Below are 22,085 nucleotides of genomic sequence, written 5' to 3' on the forward strand. Positions count from 1 at the left end.
TTCACATGCTGTGGCCAAAATGGTGTTATCCCACCCCTGTTTTGTAGGCTTGCCGAGGCCAGGGTCTGCGTCCTCCAGTGCAGAATTCCTGGTCTTGGCAGAGTGAAACCCCAGGCCATCCTGAGTAACCTGGTTGCTCAGATGGGCGATGTTCACGCAAGTGATCTAATGGCTGCTACTGCTTGCCGTACAACTTATAATCAGACCTAGAAACTCAGCACTTACACTGGACCAGGGCCATAACTAGGGGTCTGCGATCGGTGCTGCCCTGCAGTCAGTATTGCTGCAGCAGTGCCACCTGGAGTGCCCTTTGGATGCTTCAGGCAGGAGCCCTACAGTACGTACAACAGCTCGAAGCGTCCTCAGGGTGCTTCTGCATCCAAAGAGACAGCATCGGATCAATTGCGTAAACATCAACCGAGTACTCAGGATGGCCAGGCTGTTTGCGCTGCTGGGGCCAGGAAATTTGCATCAGACGATGCAGAGCCTGGCCTCGCCACTCCCAGAAAATAGAGGTACAACTTCCTGTTTTAGTGAAATCTACCCACCCCACACGTCTGCAGACTGTCCATCAGACTTGCGTCACAGAGGACACTGCGTGCGATCACACATGCGCCCACCATCGTAGACGTACATAAACCATTTGCTTTATGTACATCTTTGAATCAAGTCCTGCATACAGAGCAGTGGACATGATGCCGTGACAGAGGGTTGGACTGTCCAGCAGGGGCACAGGGGAAACCCTCGGCGGGCCCCACCTTCTCTTCTAGGGATCAGGTTCCAGATTGTGCACTTGAATGATAGATTACGCACATGTTGCCTTATAGTGCACAGGACTATGGTGTTTTTTCTGCATTACTGTTATTAATCTGGTACATTATTAAGCATGAACAAGCAGTTTTTACTATAAAATGATTAGCCAAGCCTCTGTGGCAGCTGGCCACCCCCCCCCCCCTCTGGAGACTGTCCACATCCTAAAATACGGTCCCCTACCATTGCAGTTCCCCGGTGGGCCCTTCATGCCCAAGGCAGACACTGCCGCGACAGGAGACTCGGGTGTATGGATGCAGTAGAGGGGGACACTGCCGTGACAGGAGTGCCAGGTGCCTATGTGCAGAGAAGGGGACAATGCCATGAGTCGTGACAGTTTTGCTTTTATTTTTTTGTGCTGGAGCTCAGAGCAGAGAGCTGCAGTGTTACATGGAGCACCACCTGCTGGCCATTCATGCAGAACTGCACTTGCCATATAGTGTTAAGAATACTTCCAGTTTGAAGTGACAATCCCCAAATAAGCTTCACTTGAAAATATTTTGAAGATATAAAGCCAGCTCAGTAATAGGGATAAATCACTACTAATGTGCCTGAATTTGCCACACAACAGGAATGGACATCAGAAAGCAATGATCCACAATCATCAATATTTTTTTTGTTCCCTCCAATTGACAGTCCTTTTCAATTTGATTCTGTAGAAGTGGAAACCATCGGCCCCTTTGTTCCGATGGCTTGTTCCTAATGTTTGGTGATGTCACCATGTCCCTTGCAGGGATCCTTTGACATGAGCACATTATCAATGTTTTTGGGCACATTGCATCATGCCACATGACAATAGCAGTACACATGGAGCCATAAGAAAATCTGTCATTAACAAGCATTAAAAACAACCACTCAGCTTGTAATCTCTTCCTCCATTTCTCCCATGATAGAAGAAAAGGAACGGTCATCAAAAGCAAACAGCAGCTACAATGAAGCAGCACTGAGAGCTCACTTCGCGCTCAGAAAAGATTACTATTGCTCTTCCTCATGGTTGGTAGGTCTGGACACTTTAGAGCACATTTCCAAAAGTTAAAACCTATAGAAATGATCCCTGAAAGTATAGTCTTAACCATAACAGCCTAGCATTTTTACTGCTGTGGGAAGGAGAGTCTTTTTAATATAATGGAGATTTTTAAAATGATCTCACAGTTGAACATATCTTGAATATATCAGATAGTAAGAAACTATGCTGCCTTTAAAATGTGGACCAACGATGGACTCAGCTTTTCTTACAGAATGTATTCTTCTATGATTGTGCACTCACTTGCTCATCTGCATATTTAAGATACTCTGGCCAACCAGGAAGCACCTCTGAAACAGCCGAGACACAGCTTAAAGCAGCAACAACAGCCTCAGCTAATAACGGACTATGCACACAGAATGTCAGGATCACAAAACCAAACATATGTTATAGAGAAAAACAAAGTCTAAACACGTGCTTTTCTGGCATGGTGACAATTCTGCTTGGTAGATCACTAACGATCATGTTATATTTGCTGTGGGATGGGTGCTTTTGTTTCTGTTCCTCTACTGTTAGTTCATTTTACGCTGGGGGGATGTTCGATGCAACAGAACCTCATATGTAGGCTGGTATTTGAAGAGTAATAAGAGCGATAGATTACATAATATTAATGTAACAAAGATACTACCTTTTATATCTTTCTTTTATGACAAAAATGAGTAAACATGGGGAATAAACACGACAAATGACATACAAACCACCTCCTGCTTGCTTTTGGGTGTAATTTGTAATAAAACCATAAAGATATTCAAATGAACCATGTTAGTTTCACTGCTAGCCTTCATTTGGCATGGATTTCCTCTAAATGGTTTTCATATTAAAAAAAAGGGGGTTCCCCGAAATATGTACTGAAATGTTGCAACTACTCTACCTTACATCACAAATGCTTCCAAAATAATGTGTCCTCTGCTCCCCGGAAGGCTTCCCATCACGCCACAGCAGGTATGGACATCGGAAGCCTGGCATTAATTGGTTGCCGGGCTGATGACATCAAACGCAGCCATGCACATTGAATGATTGCAATGGTGTAACCATCAATTGCTTTACTGTGAACATGTGTAGAATCTTTCAGAGCTTTGTGCAAGCGTGCATTTACCTGAGCTGCGGACACCCCTTTCCGGGTGTCCGCAAATGCACAGAAGTACCTGAACATCGGATTGGCAACCATCGAATCCTCGCAATTTAGTGGAAAAGGGTACTTTGATCGAATTGGAAAGACTGTTGATTGGTAGCCATCGACCTCAAACGTCCATCCCTATGTCTTGTGAGCATGTACATAAATAGGTTGTGAAACAGAGGGTCTAATTCAGAGTCGTACGCAAACGCAGCCGTTTCCATACAACTGTGATGTTTGGTGATCTGTGACTGCGAGATTGCTCGCAGGGCCCCCTAAGCCTCAACATGATTCACATGCTGTGGCCAAAATGGTGTTATCCCACCCCTGTTTTGTAGGCTTGCCGAGGCCAGGGTCTGCGTCCTCCAGTGCAGAATTCCTGGTCTTGGCAGAGTGAAACCCCAGGCCATCCTGAGTAACCTGGTTGCTCAGATGGGCGATGTTCACGCAAGTGATCTAATGGCTGCTACTGCTTGCCGTACAACTTATAATCAGACCTAGAAACTCAGCACTTACACTGGACCAGGGCCATAACTAGGGGTCTGCGATCGGTGCTGCCCTGCAGTCAGTATTGCTGCAGCAGTGCCACCTGGAGTGCCCTTTGGATGCTTCAGGCAGGAGCCCTACAGTACGTACAACAGCTCGAAGCGTCCTCAGGGTGCTTCTGCATCCAAAGAGACAGCATCGGATCAATTGCGTAAACATCAACCGAGTACTCAGGATGGCCAGGCTGTTTGCGCTGCTGGGGCCAGGAAATTTGCATCAGACGATGCAGAGCCTGGCCTCGCCACTCCCAGAAAATAGAGGTACAACTTCCTGTTTTAGTGAAATCTACCCACCCCACACGTCTGCAGACTGTCCATCAGACTTGCGTCACAGAGGACACTGCGTGCGATCACACATGCGCCCAATAAAATGATTAGCCAAGCCTCTGTGGCAGCTGGCCACCCCCCCCCCCCCTCTGGAGACTGTCCACATCCTAAAATACGGTCCCCTACCATTGCAGTTCCCCGGTGGGCCCTTCATGCCCAAGGCAGACACTGCCGCGACAGGAGACTCGGGTGTATGGATGCAGTAGAGGGGGACACTGCCGTGACAGGAGTGCCAGGTGCCTATGTGCAGAGAAGGGGACAATGCCATGAGTCGTGACAGTTTTGCTTTTATTTTTTTGTGCTGGAGCTCAGAGCAGAGAGCTGCAGTGTTACATGGAGCACCACCTGCTGGCCATTCATGCAGAACTGCACTTGCCATATAGTGTTAAGAATACTTCCAGTTTGAAGTGACAATCCCCAAATAAGCTTCACTTGAAAATATTTTGAAGATATAAAGCCAGCTCAGTAATAGGGATAAATCACTACTAATGTGCCTGAATTTGCCACACAACAGGAATGGACATCAGAAAGCAATGATCCACAATCATCAATATTTTTTTTGTTCCCTCCAATTGACAGTCCTTTTCAATTTGATTCTGTAGAAGTGGAAACCATCGGCCCCTTTGTTCCGATGGCTTGTTCCTAATGTTTGGTGATGTCACCATGTCCCTTGCAGGGATCCTTTGACATGAGCACATTATCAATGTTTTTGGGCACATTGCATCATGCCACATGACAATAGCAGTACACATGGAGCCATAAGAAAATCTGTCATTAACAAGCATTAAAAACAACCACTCAGCTTGTAATCTCTTCCTCCATTTCTCCCATGATAGAAGAAAAGGAACGGTCATCAAAAACAAACAGCAGCTACAATGAAGCAGCTACAATGAAGCAGCACTGAGAGCTCACTTCGCGCTCAGAAAAGATTACTATTGCTCTTCCTCATGGTTGGTAGGTCTGGACACTTTAGAGCACATTTCCAAAAGTTAAAAACTATAGAAATGATCCCTGAAAGTATAGTCTTAACCATAACAGCCTAGCATTTTTACTGCTGTGGGAAGGAGAGTCTTTTTAATATAATGGAGATTTTTAAAATGATCTCACAGTTGAACATATCTTGAAGATAGTAAGAAACTATGCTGCCTTTAAAATGTGGACCAACGATGGACTCAGCTTTTCTTACAGAATGTATTCTTCTATGATTGTGCACTCACTTGCTCATCTGCATATTTAAGATACTCTGGCCAACCAGGAAGCACCTCTGAAACAGCCGAGACACAGCTTAAAGCAGCAACAACAGCCTCAGCTAATAACGGACTATGCACACAGAATGTCAGGATCACAAAACCAAACATATGTTATAGAGAAAAACAAAGTCTAAACACGTGCTTTTCTGGCATGGTGACAATTCTGCTTGGTAGATCACTAACGATCATGTTATATTTGCTGTGGGATGGGTGCTTTTGTTTCTGTTCCTCTACTGTTAGTTCATTTTACGCTGGGGGGATGTTCGATGCAACAGAACCTCATATGTAGGCTGGTATTTGAAGAGTAATAAGAGCGATAGATTACATAATATTAATGTAACAAAGATACTACCTTTTATATCTTTCTTTTATGACAAAAATGAGTAAACATGGGGAATAAACACGACAAATGACATACAAACCACCTCCTGCTTGCTTTTGGGTGTAATTTGTAATAAAACCATAAAGATATTCAAATGAACCATGTTAGTTTCACTGCTAGCCTTCATTTGGCATGGATTTCCTCTAAATGGTTTTCATATTAAAAAAAAGGGGGTTCCCTGAAATATGTACTGAAATGTTGCAACTACTCTACCTTACATCACAAATGCTTCCAAAATAATGTGTCCTCTGCTCCCCGGAAGGCTTTCCATCACGCCACAGCAGGTATGGACATCGGAAGCCTGGCATTAATTGGTTGCCGGCTGATGACATCAAACGCAGCCATGCACATTGAATGATTGCAATGGTGTAACCATCAATTGCTTTACTGTGAACATGTGTAGAATCTTTCAGAGCTTTGTGCAAGCGTGCATTTACCTGAGCTGCGGACACCCCTTTCCGGGTGTCCGCAAATGCACAGAAGTACCTGAACATCGGATTGGCAACCATCGAATCCTCGCAATTTAGTGGAAAAGGGTACTTTGATCGAATTGGAAAGACTGTTGATTGGTAGCCATCGACCTCAAACGTCCATCCCTATGTCTTGTGAGCATGTACATAAATAGGTTGTGAAACAGAGGGTCTAATTCAGAGTTGTACGCAAACGCAGCCGTTTCCATACAACTGTGATGTTTGGTGATCTGTGACTGCGAGATTGCTCGCAGGGCCCCCTAAGCCTCAACATGATTCACATGCTGTGGCCAAAATGGTGTTATCCCACCCCTGTTTTGTAGGCTTGCCGAGGCCAGGGTCTGCGTCCTCCAGTGCAGAATTCCTGGTCTTGGCAGAGTGAAACCCAAGGCCATCCTGAGTAACCTGGTTGCTCAGATGGGCGATGTTCACGCAAGTGATCTAATGGCTGCTACTGCTTGCCGTACAACTTATAATCAGACCTAGAAACTTAGCACTTACACTGGACCAGGGCCATAACTAGGGGTCTGCGATCGGTGCTGCCCTGCAGTCAGTATTGCTGCAGCAGTGCCACCTGGAGTGCCCTTTGGATGCTTCAGGCAGGAGCCCTACAGTACGTACAACAGCTCGAAGCGTCCTCAGGGTGCTTCTGCATCCAAAGAGACAGCATCGGATCAATTGCGTAAACATCAACCGAGTACTCAGGATGGCCAGGCTGTTTGCGCTGCTGGGGCCAGGAAATTTGCATCAGACGATGCAGAGCCTGGCCTCGCCACTCCCAGAAAATAGAGGTACAACTTCCTGTTTTAGTGAAATCTACCCACCCCACAAGTCTGCAGACTGTCCATCAGACTTGCGTCACAGAGGACACTGCGTGCGATCACACATGCGCCCACCATCGTAGACGTACATAAACCATTTGCTTTATGTACATCTTTGAATCAAGTCCTGCATACAGAGCAGTGGACATGATGCCGTGACAGAGGGTTGGACTGTCCAGCAGGGGCACAGGGGAAACCCTCGGCGGGCCCCACCTTCTCTTCTAGGGATCAGGTTCCAGATTGTGCACTTGAATGATAGATTACGCACATGTTGCCTTATAGTGCACAGGACTATGGTGTTTTTTCTGCATTACTGTTATTAATCTGGTACATTATTAAGCATGAACAAGCAGTTTTTACTATAAAATGATTAGCCAAGCCTCTGTGGCAGCTGGCCACCCCCCCCCCCCCCCCCCCTCTGGAGACTGTCCACATCCTAAAATACGGTCCCCTACCATTGCAGTTCCCCGGTGGGCCCTTCATGCCCAAGGCAGACACTGCCGCGACAGGAGACTCGGGTGTATGGATGCAGTAGAGGGGGACACTGCCGTGACAGGAGTGCCAGGTGCCTATGTGCAGAGAAGGGGACAATGCCATGAGTCGTGACAGTTTTGCTTTTATTTTTTTGTGCTGGAGCTCAGAGCAGAGAGCTGCAGTGTTACATGGAGCACCACCTGCTGGCCATTCATGCAGAACTGCACTTGCCATATAGTGTTAAGAATACTTCCAGTTTGAAGTGACAATCCCCAAATAAGCTTCACTTGAAAATATTTTGAAGATATAAAGCCAGCTCAGTAATAGGGATAAATCACTACTAATGTGCCTGAATTTGCCACACAACAGGAATGGACATCAGAAAGCAATGATCCACAATCATCAATATTTTTTTTGTTCCCTCCAATTGACAGTCCTTTTCAATTTGATTCTGTAGAAGTGGAAACCATCGGCCCCTTTGTTCCGATGGCTTGTTCCTAATGTTTGGTGATGTCACCATGTCCCTTGCAGGGATCCTTTGACATGAGCACATTATCAATGTTTTTGGGCACATTGCATCATGCCACATGACAATAGCAGTACACATGGAGCCATAAGAAAATCTGTCATTAACAAGCATTAAAAACAACCACTCAGCTTGTAATCTCTTCCTCCATTTCTCCCATGATAGAAGAAAAGGAACGGTCATCAAAAGCAAACAGCAGCTACAATGAAGCAGCTACAATGAAGCAGCACTGAGAGCTCACTTCGCGCTCAGAAAAGATTACTATTGCTCTTCCTCATGGTTGGTAGGTCTGGACACTTTAGAGCACATTTCCAAAAGTTAAAAACTATAGAAATGATCCCTGAAAGTATAGTCTTAACCATAACAGCCTAGCATTTTTACTGCTGTGGGAAGGAGAGTCTTTTTAATATAATGGAGATTTTTAAAATGATCTCACAGTTGAACATATCTTGAAGATAGTAAGAAACTATGCTGCCTTTAAAATGTGGACCAACGATGGACTCAGCTTTTCTTACAGAATGTATTCTTCTATGATTGTGCACTCACTTGCTCATCTGCATATTTAAGATACTCTGGCCAACCAGGAAGCACCTCTGAAACAGCCGAGACACAGCTTAAAGCAGCAACAACAGCCTCAGCTAATAACGGACTATGCACACAGAATGTCAGGATCACAAAACCAAACATATGTTATAGAGAAAAACAAAGTCTAAACACGTGCTTTTCTGGCATGGTGACAATTCTGCTTGGTAGATCACTAACGATCATGTTATATTTGCTGTGGGATGGGTGCTTTTGTTTCTGTTCCTCTACTGTTAGTTCATTTTACGCTGGGGGGATGTTCGATGCAACAGAACCTCATATGTAGGCTGGTATTTGAAGAGTAATAAGAGCGATAGATTACATAATATTAATGTAACAAAGATACTACCTTTTATATCTTTCTTTTATGACAAAAATGAGTAAACATGGGGAATAAACACGACAAATGACATACAAACCACCTCCTGCTTGCTTTTGGGTGTAATTTGTAATAAAACCATAAAGATATTCAAATGAACCATGTTAGTTTCACTGCTAGCCTTCATTTGGCATGGATTTCCTCTAAATGGTTTTCATATTAAAAAAAAGGGGGTTCCCTGAAATATGTACTGAAATGTTGCAACTACTCTACCTTACATCACAAATGCTTCCAAAATAATGTGTCCTCTGCTCCCCGGAAGGCTTTCCATCACGCCACAGCAGGTATGGACATCGGAAGCCTGGCATTAATTGGTTGCCGGCTGATGACATCAAACGCAGCCATGCACATTGAATGATTGCAATGGTGTAACCATCAATTGCTTTACTGTGAACATGTGTAGAATCTTTCAGAGCTTTGTGCAAGCGTGCATTTACCTGAGCTGCGGACACCCCTTTCCGGGTGTCCGCAAATGCACAGAAGTACCTGAACATCGGATTGGCAACCATCGAATCCTCGCAATTTAGTGGAAAAGGGTACTTTGATCGAATTGGAAAGACTGTTGATTGGTAGCCATCGACCTCAAACGTCCATCCCTATGTCTTGTGAGCATGTACATAAATAGGTTGTGAAACAGAGGGTCTAATTCAGAGTTGTACGCAAACGCAGCCGTTTCCATACAACTGTGATGTTTGGTGATCTGTGACTGCGAGATTGCTCGCAGGGCCCCCTAAGCCTCAACATGATTCACATGCTGTGGCCAAAATGGTGTTATCCCACCCCTGTTTTGTAGGCTTGCCGAGGCCAGGGTCTGCGTCCTCCAGTGCAGAATTCCTGGTCTTGGCAGAGTGAAACCCAAGGCCATCCTGAGTAACCTGGTTGCTCAGATGGGCGATGTTCACGCAAGTGATCTAATGGCTGCTACTGCTTGCCGTACAACTTATAATCAGACCTAGAAACTTAGCACTTACACTGGACCAGGGCCATAACTAGGGGTCTGCGATCGGTGCTGCCCTGCAGTCAGTATTGCTGCAGCAGTGCCACCTGGAGTGCCCTTTGGATGCTTCAGGCAGGAGCCCTACAGTACGTACAACAGCTCGAAGCGTCCTCAGGGTGCTTCTGCATCCAAAGAGACAGCATCGGATCAATTGCGTAAACATCAACCGAGTACTCAGGATGGCCAGGCTGTTTGCGCTGCTGGGGCCAGGAAATTTGCATCAGACGATGCAGAGCCTGGCCTCGCCACTCCCAGAAAATAGAGGTACAACTTCCTGTTTTAGTGAAATCTACCCACCCCACACGTCTGCAGACTGTCCATCAGACTTGCGTCACAGAGGACACTGCGTGCGATCACACATGCGCCCACCATCGTAGACGTACATAAACCATTTGCTTTATGTACATCTTTGAATCAAGTCCTGCATACAGAGCAGTGGACATGATGCCGTGACAGAGGGTTGGACTGTCCAGCAGGGGCACAGGGGAAACCCTCGGCGGGCCCCACCTTCTCTTCTAGGGATCAGGTTCCAGATTGTGCACTTGAATGATAGATTACGCACATGTTGCCTTATAGTGCACAGGACTATGGTGTTTTTTCTGCATTACTGTTATTAATCTGGTACATTATTAAGCATGAACAAGCAGTTTTTACTATAAAATGATTAGCCAAGCCTCTGTGGCAGCTGGCCACCCCCCCCCTCTGGAGACTGTCCACATCCTAAAATACGGTCCCCTACCATTGCAGTTCCCCGGTGGGCCCTTCATGCCCAAGGCAGACACTGCCGCGACAGGAGACTCGGGTGTATGGATGCAGTAGAGGGGGACACTGCCGTGACAGGAGTGCCAGGTGCCTATGTGCAGAGAAGGGGACAATGCCATGAGTCGTGACAGTTTTGCTTTTATTTTTTTGTGCTGGAGCTCAGAGCAGAGAGCTGCAGTGTTACATGGAGCACCACCTGCTGGCCATTCATGCAGAACTGCACTTGCCATATAGTGTTAAGAATACTTCCAGTTTGAAGTGACAATCCCCAAATAAGCTTCACTTGAAAATATTTTGAAGATATAAAGCCAGCTCAGTAATAGGGATAAATCACTACTAATGTGCCTGAATTTGCCACACAACAGGAATGGACATCAGAAAGCAATGATCCACAATCATCAATATTTTTTTTGTTCCCTCCAATTGACAGTCCTTTTCAATTTGATTCTGTAGAAGTGGAAACCATCGGCCCCTTTGTTCCGATGGCTTGTTCCTAATGTTTGGTGATGTCACCATGTCCCTTGCAGGGATCCTTTGACATGAGCACATTATCAATGTTTTTGGGCACATTGCATCATGCCACATGACAATAGCAGTACACATGGAGCCATAAGAAAATCTGTCATTAACAAGCATTAAAAACAACCACTCAGCTTGTAATCTCTTCCTCCATTTCTCCCATGATAGAAGAAAAGGAACGGTCATCAAAAGCAAACAGCAGCTACAATGAAGCAGCACTGAGAGCTCACTTCGCGCTCAGAAAAGATTACTATTGCTCTTCCTCATGATTGGTAGGTCTGGACACTTTAGAGCACATTTCCAAAAGTTAAAAACTATAGAAATGATCCCTGAAAGTATAGTCTTAACCATAACAGCCTAGCATTTTTACTGCTGTGGGAAGGAGAGTCTTTTTAATATAATGGAGATTTTTAAAATGATCTCACAGTTGAACATATCTTGAAGATAGTAAGAAACTATGCTGCCTTTAAAATGTGGACCAACGATGGACTCAGCTTTTCTTATAGAATGTATTCTTCTATGATTGTGCACTCACTTGCTCATCTGCATATTTAAGATACTCTGGCCAACCAGGAAGCACCTCTGAAACAGCCGAGACACAGCTTAAAGCAGCAACAACAGCCTCAGCTAATAACGGACTATGCACACAGAATGTCAGGATCACAAAACCAAACATATGTTATAGAGAAAAACAAAGTCTAAACACGTGCTTTTCTGGCATGGTGACAATTCTGCTTGGTAGATCACTAACGATCATGTTATATTTGCTGTGGGATGGGTGCTTTTGTTTCTGTTCCTCTACTGTTAGTTCATTTTACGCTGGGGGGATGTTCGATGCAACAGAACCTCATATGTAGGCTGGTATTTGAAGAGTAATAAGAGCGATAGATTACATAATATTAATGTAACAAAGATACTACCTTTTATATCTTTCTTTTATGACAAAAATGAGTAAACATGGGGAATAAACACGACAAATGACATACAAACCACCTCCTGCTTGCTTTTGGGTGTAATTTGTAATAAAACCATAAAGATATTCAAATGAACCATGTTAGTTTCACTGCTAGCCTTCATTTGGCATGGATTTCCTCTAAATGGTTTTCATATTAAAAAAAAGGGGGTTCCCCGAAATATGTACTGAAATGTTGCAACTACTCTACCTTACATCACAAATGCTTCCAAAATAATGTGTCCTCTGCTCCCCGGAAGGCTTCCCATCACGCCACAGCAGGTATGGACATCGGAAGCCTGGCATTAATTGGTTGCCGGGCTGATGACATCAAACGCAGCCATGCACATTGAATGATTGCAATGGTGTAACCATCAATTGCTTTACTGTGAACATGTGTAGAATCTTTCAGAGCTTTGTGCAAGCGTGCATTTACCTGAGCTGCGGACACCCCTTTCCGGGTGTCCGCAAATGCACAGAAGTACCTGAACATCGGATTGGCAACCATCGAATCCTCGCAATTTAGTGGAAAAGGGTACTTTGATCGAATTGGAAAGACTGTTGATTGGTAGCCATCGACCTCAAACGTCCATCCCTATGTCTTGTGAGCATGTACATAAATAGGTTGTGAAACAGAGGGTCTAATTCAGAGTTGTACGCAAACGCAGCCGTTTCCATACAACTGTGATGTTTGGTGATCTGTGACTGCGAGATTGCTCGCAGGGCCCCCTAAGCCTCAACATGATTCACATGCTGTGGCCAAAATGGTGTTATCCCACCCCTGTTTTGTAGGCTTGCCGAGGCCAGGGTCTGCGTCCTCCAGTGCAGAATTCCTGGTCTTGGCAGAGTGAAACCCAAGGCCATCCTGAGTAACCTGGTTGCTCAGATGGGCGATGTTCACGCAAGTGATCTAATGGCTGCTACTGCTTGCCGTACAACTTATAATCAGACCTAGAAACTCAGCACTTACACTGGACCAGGGCCATAACTAGGGGTCTGCGATCGGTGCTGCCCTGCAGTCAGTATTGCTGCAGCAGTGCCACCTGGAGTGCCCTTTGGATGCTTCAGGCAGGAGCCCTACAGTACGTACAACAGCTCGAAGCGTCCTCAGGGTGCTTCTGCATCCAAAGAGACAGCATCGGATCAATTGCGTAAACATCAACCGAGCACTCAGGATGGCCAGGCTGTTTGCGCTGCTGGGGCCAGGAAATTTGCATCAGACGATGCAGAGCCTGGCCTCGCCACTCCCAGAAAATAGAGGTACAACTTCCTGTTTTAGTGAAATCTACCCACCCCACACGTCTGCAGACTGTCCATCAGACTTGCGTCACAGAGGACACTGCGTGCGATCACACATGCGCCCACCATCGTAGACGTACATAAACCATTTGCTTTATGTACATCTTTGAATCAAGTCCTGCATACAGAGCAGTGGACATGATGCCGTGACAGAGGGTTGGACTGTCCAGCAGGGGCACAGGGGAAACCCTCGGCGGGCCCCACCTTCTCTTCTAGGGATCAGGTTCCAGATTGTGCACTTGAATGATAGATTACGCACATGTTGCCTTATAGTGCACAGGACTATGGTGTTTTTTCTGCATTACTGTTATTAATCTGGTACATTATTAAGCATGAACAAGCAGTTTTTACTATAAAATGATTAGCCAAGCCTCTGTGGCAGCTGGCCACCCCCCCCCCCCCCCCCCCTCTGGAGACTGTCCACATCCTAAAATACGGTCCCCTACCATTGCAGTTCCCCGGTGGGCCCTTCATGCCCAAGGCAGACACTGCCGCGACAGGAGACTCGGGTGTATGGATGCAGTAGAGGGGGACACTGCCGTGACAGGAGTGCCAGGTGCCTATGTGCAGAGAAGGGGACAATGCCATGAGTCGTGACACTTTTGCTTTTATTTTTTTGTGCTGGAGCTCAGAGCAGAGAGCTGCAGTGTTACATGGAGCACCACCTGCTGGCCATTCATGCAGAACTGCACTTGCCATATAGTGTTAAGAATACTTCCAGTTTGAAGTGACAATCCCCAAATAAGCTTCACTTGAAAATATTTTGAAGATATAAAGCCAGCTCAGTAATAGGGATAAATCACTACTAATGTGCCTGAATTTGCCACACAACAGGAATGGACATCAGAAAGCAATGATCCACAATCATCAATATTTTTTTTGTTCCCTCCAATTGACAGTCCTTTTCAATTTGATTCTGTAGAAGTGGAAACCATCGGCCCCTTTGTTCCGATGGCTTGTTCCTAATGTTTGGTGATGTCACCATGTCCCTTGCAGGGATCCTTTGACATGAGCACATTATCAATGTTTTTGGGCACATTGCATCATGCCACATGACAATAGCAGTACACATGGAGCCATAAGAAAATCTGTCATTAACAAGCATTAAAAACAACCACTCAGCTTGTAATCTCTTCCTCCATTTCTCCCATGATAGAAGAAAAGGAACGGTCATCAAAAGCAAACAGCAGCTACAATGAAGCAGCACTGAGAGCTCACTTCGCGCTCAGAAAAGATTACTATTGCTCTTCCTCATGATTGGTAGGTCTGGACACTTTAGAGCACATTTCCAAAAGTTAAAAACTATAGAAATGATCCCTGAAAGTATAGTCTTAACCATAACAGCCTAGCATTTTTACTGCTGTGGGAAGGAGAGTCTTTTTAATATAATGGAGATTTTTAAAATGATCTCACAGTTGAACATATCTTGAAGATAGTAAGAAACTATGCTGCCTTTAAAATGTGGACCAACGATGGACTCAGCTTTTCTTATAGAATGTATTCTTCTATGATTGTGCACTCACTTGCTCATCTGCATATTTAAGATACTCTGGCCAACCAGGAAGCACCTCTGAAACAGCCGAGACACAGCTTAAAGCAGCAACAACAGCCTCAGCTAATAACGGACTATGCACACAGAATGTCAGGATCACAAAACCAAACATATGTTATAGAGAAAAACAAAGTCTAAACACGTGCTTTTCTGGCATGGTGACAATTCTGCTTGGTAGATCACTAACGATCATGTTATATTTGCTGTGGGATGGGTGCTTTTGTTTCTGTTCCTCTACTGTTAGTTCATTTTACGCTGGGGGGATGTTCGATGCAACAGAACCTCATATGTAGGCTGGTATTTGAAGAGTAATAAGAGCGATAGATTACATAATATTAATGTAACAAAGATACTACCTTTTATATCTTTCTTTTATGACAAAAATGAGTAAACATGGGGAATAAACACGACAAATGACATACAAACCACCTCCTGCTTGCTTTTGGGTGTAATTTGTAATAAAACCATAAAGATATTCAAATGAACCATGTTAGTTTCACTGCTAGCCTTCATTTGGCATGGATTTCCTCTAAATGGTTTTCATATTAAAAAAAAGGGGGTTCCCCGAAATATGTACTGAAATGTTGCAACTACTCTACCTTACATCACAAATGCTTCCAAAATAATGTGTCCTCTGCTCCCCGGAAGGCTTCCCATCACGCCACAGCAGGTATGGACATCGGAAGCCTGGCATTAATTGGTTGCCGGGCTGATGACATCAAACGCAGCCATGCACATTGAATGATTGCAATGGTGTAACCATCAATTGCTTTACTGTGAACATGTGTAGAATCTTTCAGAGCTTTGTGCAAGCGTGCATTTACCTGAGCTGCGGACACCCCTTTCCGGGTGTCCGCAAATGCACAGAAGTACCTGAACATCGGATTGGCAACCATCGAATCCTCGCAATTTAGTGGAAAAGGGTACTTTGATCGAATTGGAAAGACTGTTGATTGGTAGCCATCGACCTCAAACGTCCATCCCTATGTCTTGTGAGCATGTACATAAATAGGTTGTGAAACAGAGGGTCTAATTCAGAGTTGTACGCAAACGCAGCCGTTTCCATACAACTGTGATGTTTGGTGATCTGTGACTGCGAGATTGCTCGCAGGGCCCCCTAAGCCTCAACATGATTCACATGCTGTGGCCAAAATGGTGTTATCCCACCCCTGTTTTGTAGGCTTGCCGAGGCCAGGGTCTGCGTCCTCCAGTGCAGAATTCCTGGTCTTGGCAGAGTGAAACCCAAGGCCATCCTGAGTAACCTGGTTGCTCAGATGGGCGATGTTCACGCAAGTGATCTAATGGCTGCTACTGCTTGCCGTACAACTTATAATCAGACCTAGAAACTCAGCACTTACACTGGACCAGGGCCATAACTAGGGGTCTGCGATCGGTGCTGCCCTGCAGTCAGTATTGCTGCAGCAGTGCCACCTGGAGTGCCCTTTGGATGCTTCAGGCAGGAGCCCTACAGTACGTACAACAGCTCGAAGCGTCCTCAGGGTGCTTCTGCATCCAAAGAGACAGCATCGGATCAATTGCGTAAACATCAACCGAGCACTCAGGATGGCCAGGCTGTTTGCGCTGCTGGGGCCAGGAAATTTGCATCAGACGATGCAGAGCCTGGCCTCGCCACTCCCAGAAAATAGAGGTACAACTTCCTGTTTTAGTGAAATCTACCCACCCCACACGTCTGCAGACTGTCCATCAGACTTGCGTCACAGAGGACACTGCGTGCGATCACACATGCGCCCACCATCGTAGACGTACATAAACCATTTGCTTTATGTACATCTTTGAATCAAGTCCTGCATACAGAGCAGTGGACATGATGCCGTGACAGAGGGTTGGACTGTCCAGCAGGGGCACAGGGGAAACCCTCGGCGGGCCCCACCTTCTCTTCTAGGGATCAGGTTCCAGATTGTGCACTTGAATGATAGATTACGCACATGTTGCCTTATAGTGCACAGGACTATGGTGTTTTTTCTGCATTACTGTTATTAATCTGGTACATTATTAAGCATGAACAAGCAGTTTTTACTATAAAATGATTAGCCAAGCCTCTGTGGCAGCTGGCCACCCCCCCCTCTGGAGACTGTCCACATCCTAAAATACGGTCCCCTACCATTGCAGTTCCCCGGTGGGCCCTTCATGCCCAAGGCAGACACTGCCGCGACAGGAGACTCGGGTGTATGGATGCAGTAGAGGGGGACACTGCCGTGACAGGAGTGCCAGGTGCCTATGTGCAGAGAAGGGGACAATGCCATGAGTCGTGACAGTTTTGCTTTTATTTTTTTGTGCTGGAGCTCAGAGCAGAGAGCTGCAGTGTTACATGGAGCACCACCTGCTGGCCATTCATGCAGAACTGCACTTGCCATATAGTGTTAAGAATACTTCCAGTTTGAAGTGACAATCCCCAAATAAGCTTCACTTGAAAATATTTTGAAGATATAAAGCCAGCTCAGTAATAGGGATAAATCACTACTAATGTGCCTGAATTTGCCACACAACAGGAATGGACATCAGAAAGCAATGATCCACAATCATCAATATTTTTTTTGTTCCCTCCAATTGACAGTCCTTTTCAATTTGATTCTGTAGAAGTGGAAACCATCGGCCCCTTTGTTCCGATGGCTTGTTCCTAATGTTTGGTGATGTCACCATGTCCCTTGCAGGGATCCTTTGACATGAGCACATTATCAATGTTTTTGGGCACATTGCATCATGCCACATGACAATAGCAGTACACATGGAGCCATAAGAAAATCTGTCATTAACAAGCATTAAAAACAACCACTCAGCTTGTAATCTCTTCCTCCATTTCTCCCATGATAGAAGAAAAGGAAAGGTCATCAAAAGCAAACAGCAACTACAATGAAGCAGCACTGAGAGCTCCCTTCGCGCTCAGAAAAGATTACTGTTACTCTTCCTCATGATTGGTAGGTCTGGACACTTTAGAGCACATTTCCAAAAGTTAAAAACTATAGAAATGATCCCTGAAAGTATAGTCTTAACCATAACAGCCTAGCATTTTTACTGCTGTGGGAAGGAGAGTCTTTTTAATATAATGGAGATTTTTAAAATGATCTCACAGTTGAACATATCTTGAAGATAGTAAGAAACTATGCTGCCTTTAAAATGTGGACCAACGATGGACTCAGCTTTTCTTATAGAATGTATTCTTCTATGATTGTGCACTCACTTGCTCATCTGCATATTTAAGATACTCTGGCCAACCAGGAAGCACCTCTGAAACAGCCGAGACACAGCTTAAAGCAGCAACAACAGCCTCAGCTAATAACGGACTATGCACACAGAATGTCAGGATCACAAAACCAAACATATGTTATAGAGAAAAACAAAGTCTAAACACGTGCTTTTCTGGCATGGTGACAATTCTGCTTGGTAGATCACTAACGATCATGTTATATTTGCTGTGGGATGGGTGCTTTTGTTTCTGTTCCTCTACTGTTAGTTCATTTTACGCTGGGGGGATGTTCGATGCAACAGAACCTCATATGTAGGCTGGTATTTGAAGAGTAATAAGAGCGATAGATTACATAATATTAATGTAACAAAGATACTACCTTTTATATCTTTCTTTTATGACAAAAATGAGTAAACATGGGGAATAAACACGACAAATGACATACAAACCACCTCCTGCTTGCTTTTGGGTGTAATTTGTAATAAAACCATAAAGATATTCAAATGAACCATGTTAGTTTCACTGCTAGCCTTCATTTGGCATGGATTTCCTCTAAATGGTTTTCATATTAAAAAAAAGGGGGTTCCCCGAAATATGTACTGAAATGTTGCAACTACTCTACCTTACATCACAAATGCTTCCAAAATAATGTGTCCTCTGCTCCCCGGAAGGCTTCCCATCACGCCACAGCAGGTATGGACATCGGAAGCCTGGCATTAATTGGTTGCCGGGCTGATGACATCAAACGCAGCCATGCACATTGAATGATTGCAATGGTGTAACCATCAATTGCTTTACTGTGAACATGTGTAGAATCTTTCAGAGCTTTGTGCAAGCGTGCATTTACCTGAGCTGCGGACACCCCTTTCCGGGTGTCCGCAAATGCACAGAAGTACCTGAACATCGGATTGGCAACCATCGAATCCTCGCAATTTAGTGGAAAAGGGTACTTTGATCGAATTGGAAAGACTGTTGATTGGTAGCCATCGACCTCAAACGTCCATCCCTATGTCTTGTGAGCATGTACATAAATAGGTTGTGAAACAGAGGGTCTAATTCAGAGTTGTACGCAAACGCAGCCGTTTCCATACAACTGTGATGTTTGGTGATCTGTGACTGCGAGATTGCTCGCAGGGCCCCCTAAGCCTCAACATGATTCACATGCTGTGGCCAAAATGGTGTTATCCCACCCCTGTTTTGTAGGCTTGCCAAGGCCAGGGTCTGCGTCCTCCAGTGCAGAATTCCTGGTCTTGGCAGAGTGAAACCCCAGGCCATCCTGAGTAACCTGGTTGCTCAGATGGGCGATGTTCACGCAAGTGATCTAATGGCTGCTACTGCTTGCCGTACAACTTATAATCAGACCTAGAAACTCAGCACTTACACTGGACCAGGGCCATAACTAGGGGTCTGCGATCGGTGCTGCCCTGCAGTCAGTATTGCTGCAGCAGTGCCACCTGGAGTGCCCTTTGGATGCTTCAGGCAGGAGCCCTACAGTACGTACAACAGCTCGAAGCGTCCTCAGGGTGCTTCTGCATCCAAAGAGACAGCATCGGATCAATTGCGTAAACATCAACCGAGTACTCAGGATGGCCAGGCTGTTTGCGCTGCTGGGGCCAGGAAATTTGCATCAGACGATGCAGAGCCTGGCCTCGCCACTCCCAGAAAATTAAGGTACAACTTCCTGTTTTAGTGAAATCTACCCACCCCACACGTCTACAGACTGTCCATCAGACTTGCGTCACAGAGGACACTGCGTGCGATCACACATGCGCCCACCATCGTAGACGTACATAAACCATTTGCTTTATGTACATCTTTGAATCAAGTCCTGCATACAGAGCAGTGGACATGATGCCGTGACAGAGGGTTGGACTGTCCAGCAGGGGCACAGGGGAAACCCTCGGCGGGCCCCACCTTCTCTTCTAGGGATCAGGTTCCAGATTGTGCACTTGAATGATAGATTACGCACATGTTGCCTTATAGTGCACAGGACTATGGTGTTTTTTCTGCATTACTGTTATTAATCTGGTACATTATTAAGCATGAACAAGCAGTTTTTACTATAAAATGATTAGCCAAGCCTCTGTGGCAGCTGGCCACCCCCCCCCCCCCCCCCCTCTGGAGACTGTCCACATCCTAAAATACGGTCCCCTACCATTGCAGTTCCCCGGTGGGCCCTTCATGCCCAAGGCAGACACTGCCGCGACAGGAGACTCGGGTGTATGGATGCAGTAGAGGGGGACACTGCCGTGACAGGAGTGCCAGGTGCCTATGTGCAGAGAAGGGGACAATGCCATGAGTCGTGACAGTTTTGCTTTTATTTTTTTGTGCTGGAGCTCAGAGCAGAGAGCTGCAGTGTTACATGGAGCACCACCTGCTGGCCATTCATGCAGAACTGCACTTGCCATATAGTGTTAAGAATACTTCCAGTTTGAAGTGACAATCCCCAAATAAGCTTCACTTGAAAATATTTTGAAGATATAAAGCCAGCTCAGTAATAGGGATAAATCACTACTAATGTGCCTGAATTTGCCACACAACAGGAATGGACATCAGAAAGCAATGATCCACAATCATCAATATTTTTTTTGTTCCCTCCAATTGACAGTCCTTTTCAATTTGATTCTGTAGAAGTGGAAACCATCGGCCCCTTTGTTCCGATGGCTTGTTCCTAATGTTTGGTGATGTCACCATGTCCCTTGCAGGGATCCTTTGACATGAGCACATTATCAATGTTTTTGGGCACATCGCATCATGCCACATGACAATAGCAGTACACATGGAGCCATAAGAAAATCTGTCATTAACAAGCATTAAAAACAACCACTCAGCTTGTAATCTCTTCCTCCATTTCTCCCATGATAGAAGAAAAGGAACGGTCATCAAAAGCAAACAGCAGCTACAATGAAGCAGCACTGAGAGCTCACTTCGCGCTCAGAAAAGATTACTATTGCTCTTCCTCATGGTTGGTAGGTCTGGACACTTTAGAGCACATTTCCAAAAGTTAAAAACTATAGAAATGATCCCTGAAAGTATAGTCTTAACCATAACAGCCTAGCATTTTTACTGCTGTGGGAAGGAGAGTCTTTTTAATATAATGGAGATTTTTAAAATGATCTCACAGTTGAACATATCTTGAATATATCAGATAGTAAGAAACTATGCTGCCTTTAAAATGTGGACCAACGATGGACTCAGCTTTTCTTACAGAATGTATTCTTCTATGATTGTGCACTCACTTGCTCATCTGCATATTTAAGATACTCTGGCCAACCAGGAAGCACCTCTGAAACAGCCGAGACACAGCTTAAAGCAGCAACAACAGCCTCAGCTAATAACGGACTATGCACACAGAATGTCAGGATCACAAAACCAAACATATGTTATAGAGAAAAACAAAGTCTAAACACGTGCTTTTCTGGCATGGTGACAATTCTGCTTGGTAGATCACTAACGATCATGTTATATTTGCTGTGGGATGGGTGCTTTTGTTTCTGTTCCTCTACTGTTAGTTCATTTTACGCTGGGGGGATGTTCGATGCAACAGAACCTCATATGTAGGCTGGTATTTGAAGAGTAATAAGAGCGATAGATTACATAATGTTAATGTAACAAAGATACTACCTTTTATATCTTTCTTTTATGACAAAAACGAGTAAACATGGGGAATAAACACGACAAATGACATACAAACCACCTCCTGCTTGCTTTTGGGTGTAATTTGTAATAAAACCATAAAGATATTCAAATGAACCATGTTAGTTTCACTGCTAGCCTTCATTTGGCATGGATTTCCTCTAAATGGTTTTCATATTAAAAAAAAGGGGGTTCCCCGAAATATGTACTGAAATGTTGCAACTACTCTACCTTACATCACAAATGCTTCCAAAATAATGTGTCCTCTGCTCCCCGGAAGGCTTCCCATCACGCCACAGCAGGTATGGACATCGGAAGCCTGGCATTAACTGGTTGCCGGGCTGATGACATCAAACGCAGCCATGCACATTGAATGATTGCAATGGTGTAACCATCAATTGCTTTACTGTGAACATGTGTAGAATCTTTCAGAGCTTTGTGCAAGCGTGCATTTACCTG

General features: G+C 45.0%; 5 non-coding genes and 2 pseudogenes across 5 annotated transcripts; all 7 read right to left on the reverse strand.

Annotated features, from left to right (window-relative positions):
- Positions 1-1,660: 1,660 nt before the first annotated feature.
- Positions 1,661-1,880, reverse strand: LOC135053017 (small nucleolar RNA U3). Its single transcript, XR_010242425.1, has one exon. It is a non-coding gene; the product is annotated as a small nucleolar RNA U3 (small nucleolar RNA).
- Positions 1,881-4,613: 2,733 nt separating this feature from the next.
- Positions 4,614-4,847, reverse strand: LOC135053031 (small nucleolar RNA U3; annotated as a pseudogene).
- A 3,018-nt stretch (positions 4,848-7,865) lies between these two features.
- On the reverse strand, positions 7,866-8,099 carry LOC135053023 (small nucleolar RNA U3; annotated as a pseudogene).
- Positions 8,100-11,107: 3,008 nt separating this feature from the next.
- Positions 11,108-11,327, reverse strand: LOC135052996 (small nucleolar RNA U3). The gene has a single exon (XR_010242408.1). It is a non-coding gene; the product is annotated as a small nucleolar RNA U3 (small nucleolar RNA).
- Positions 11,328-14,346: 3,019 nt separating this feature from the next.
- LOC135052997 (small nucleolar RNA U3) lies at positions 14,347-14,566 on the reverse strand. The gene has a single exon (XR_010242409.1). It is a non-coding gene; the product is annotated as a small nucleolar RNA U3 (small nucleolar RNA).
- Positions 14,567-17,574: 3,008 nt separating this feature from the next.
- LOC135053051 (small nucleolar RNA U3) lies at positions 17,575-17,794 on the reverse strand. Its single transcript, XR_010242452.1, has one exon. It is a non-coding gene; the product is annotated as a small nucleolar RNA U3 (small nucleolar RNA).
- Positions 17,795-20,812: 3,018 nt separating this feature from the next.
- LOC135052942 (small nucleolar RNA U3) lies at positions 20,813-21,032 on the reverse strand. The gene has a single exon (XR_010242363.1). It is a non-coding gene; the product is annotated as a small nucleolar RNA U3 (small nucleolar RNA).
- Positions 21,033-22,085: the final 1,053 nt, after the last annotated feature.

The sequence above is a fragment of the Pseudophryne corroboree genome, chromosome 2, assembly GCF_028390025.1.
Source record: "Pseudophryne corroboree isolate aPseCor3 chromosome 2, aPseCor3.hap2, whole genome shotgun sequence".
In the NCBI taxonomy this organism is placed as follows: domain Eukaryota; kingdom Metazoa; phylum Chordata; class Amphibia; order Anura; family Myobatrachidae; genus Pseudophryne; species Pseudophryne corroboree.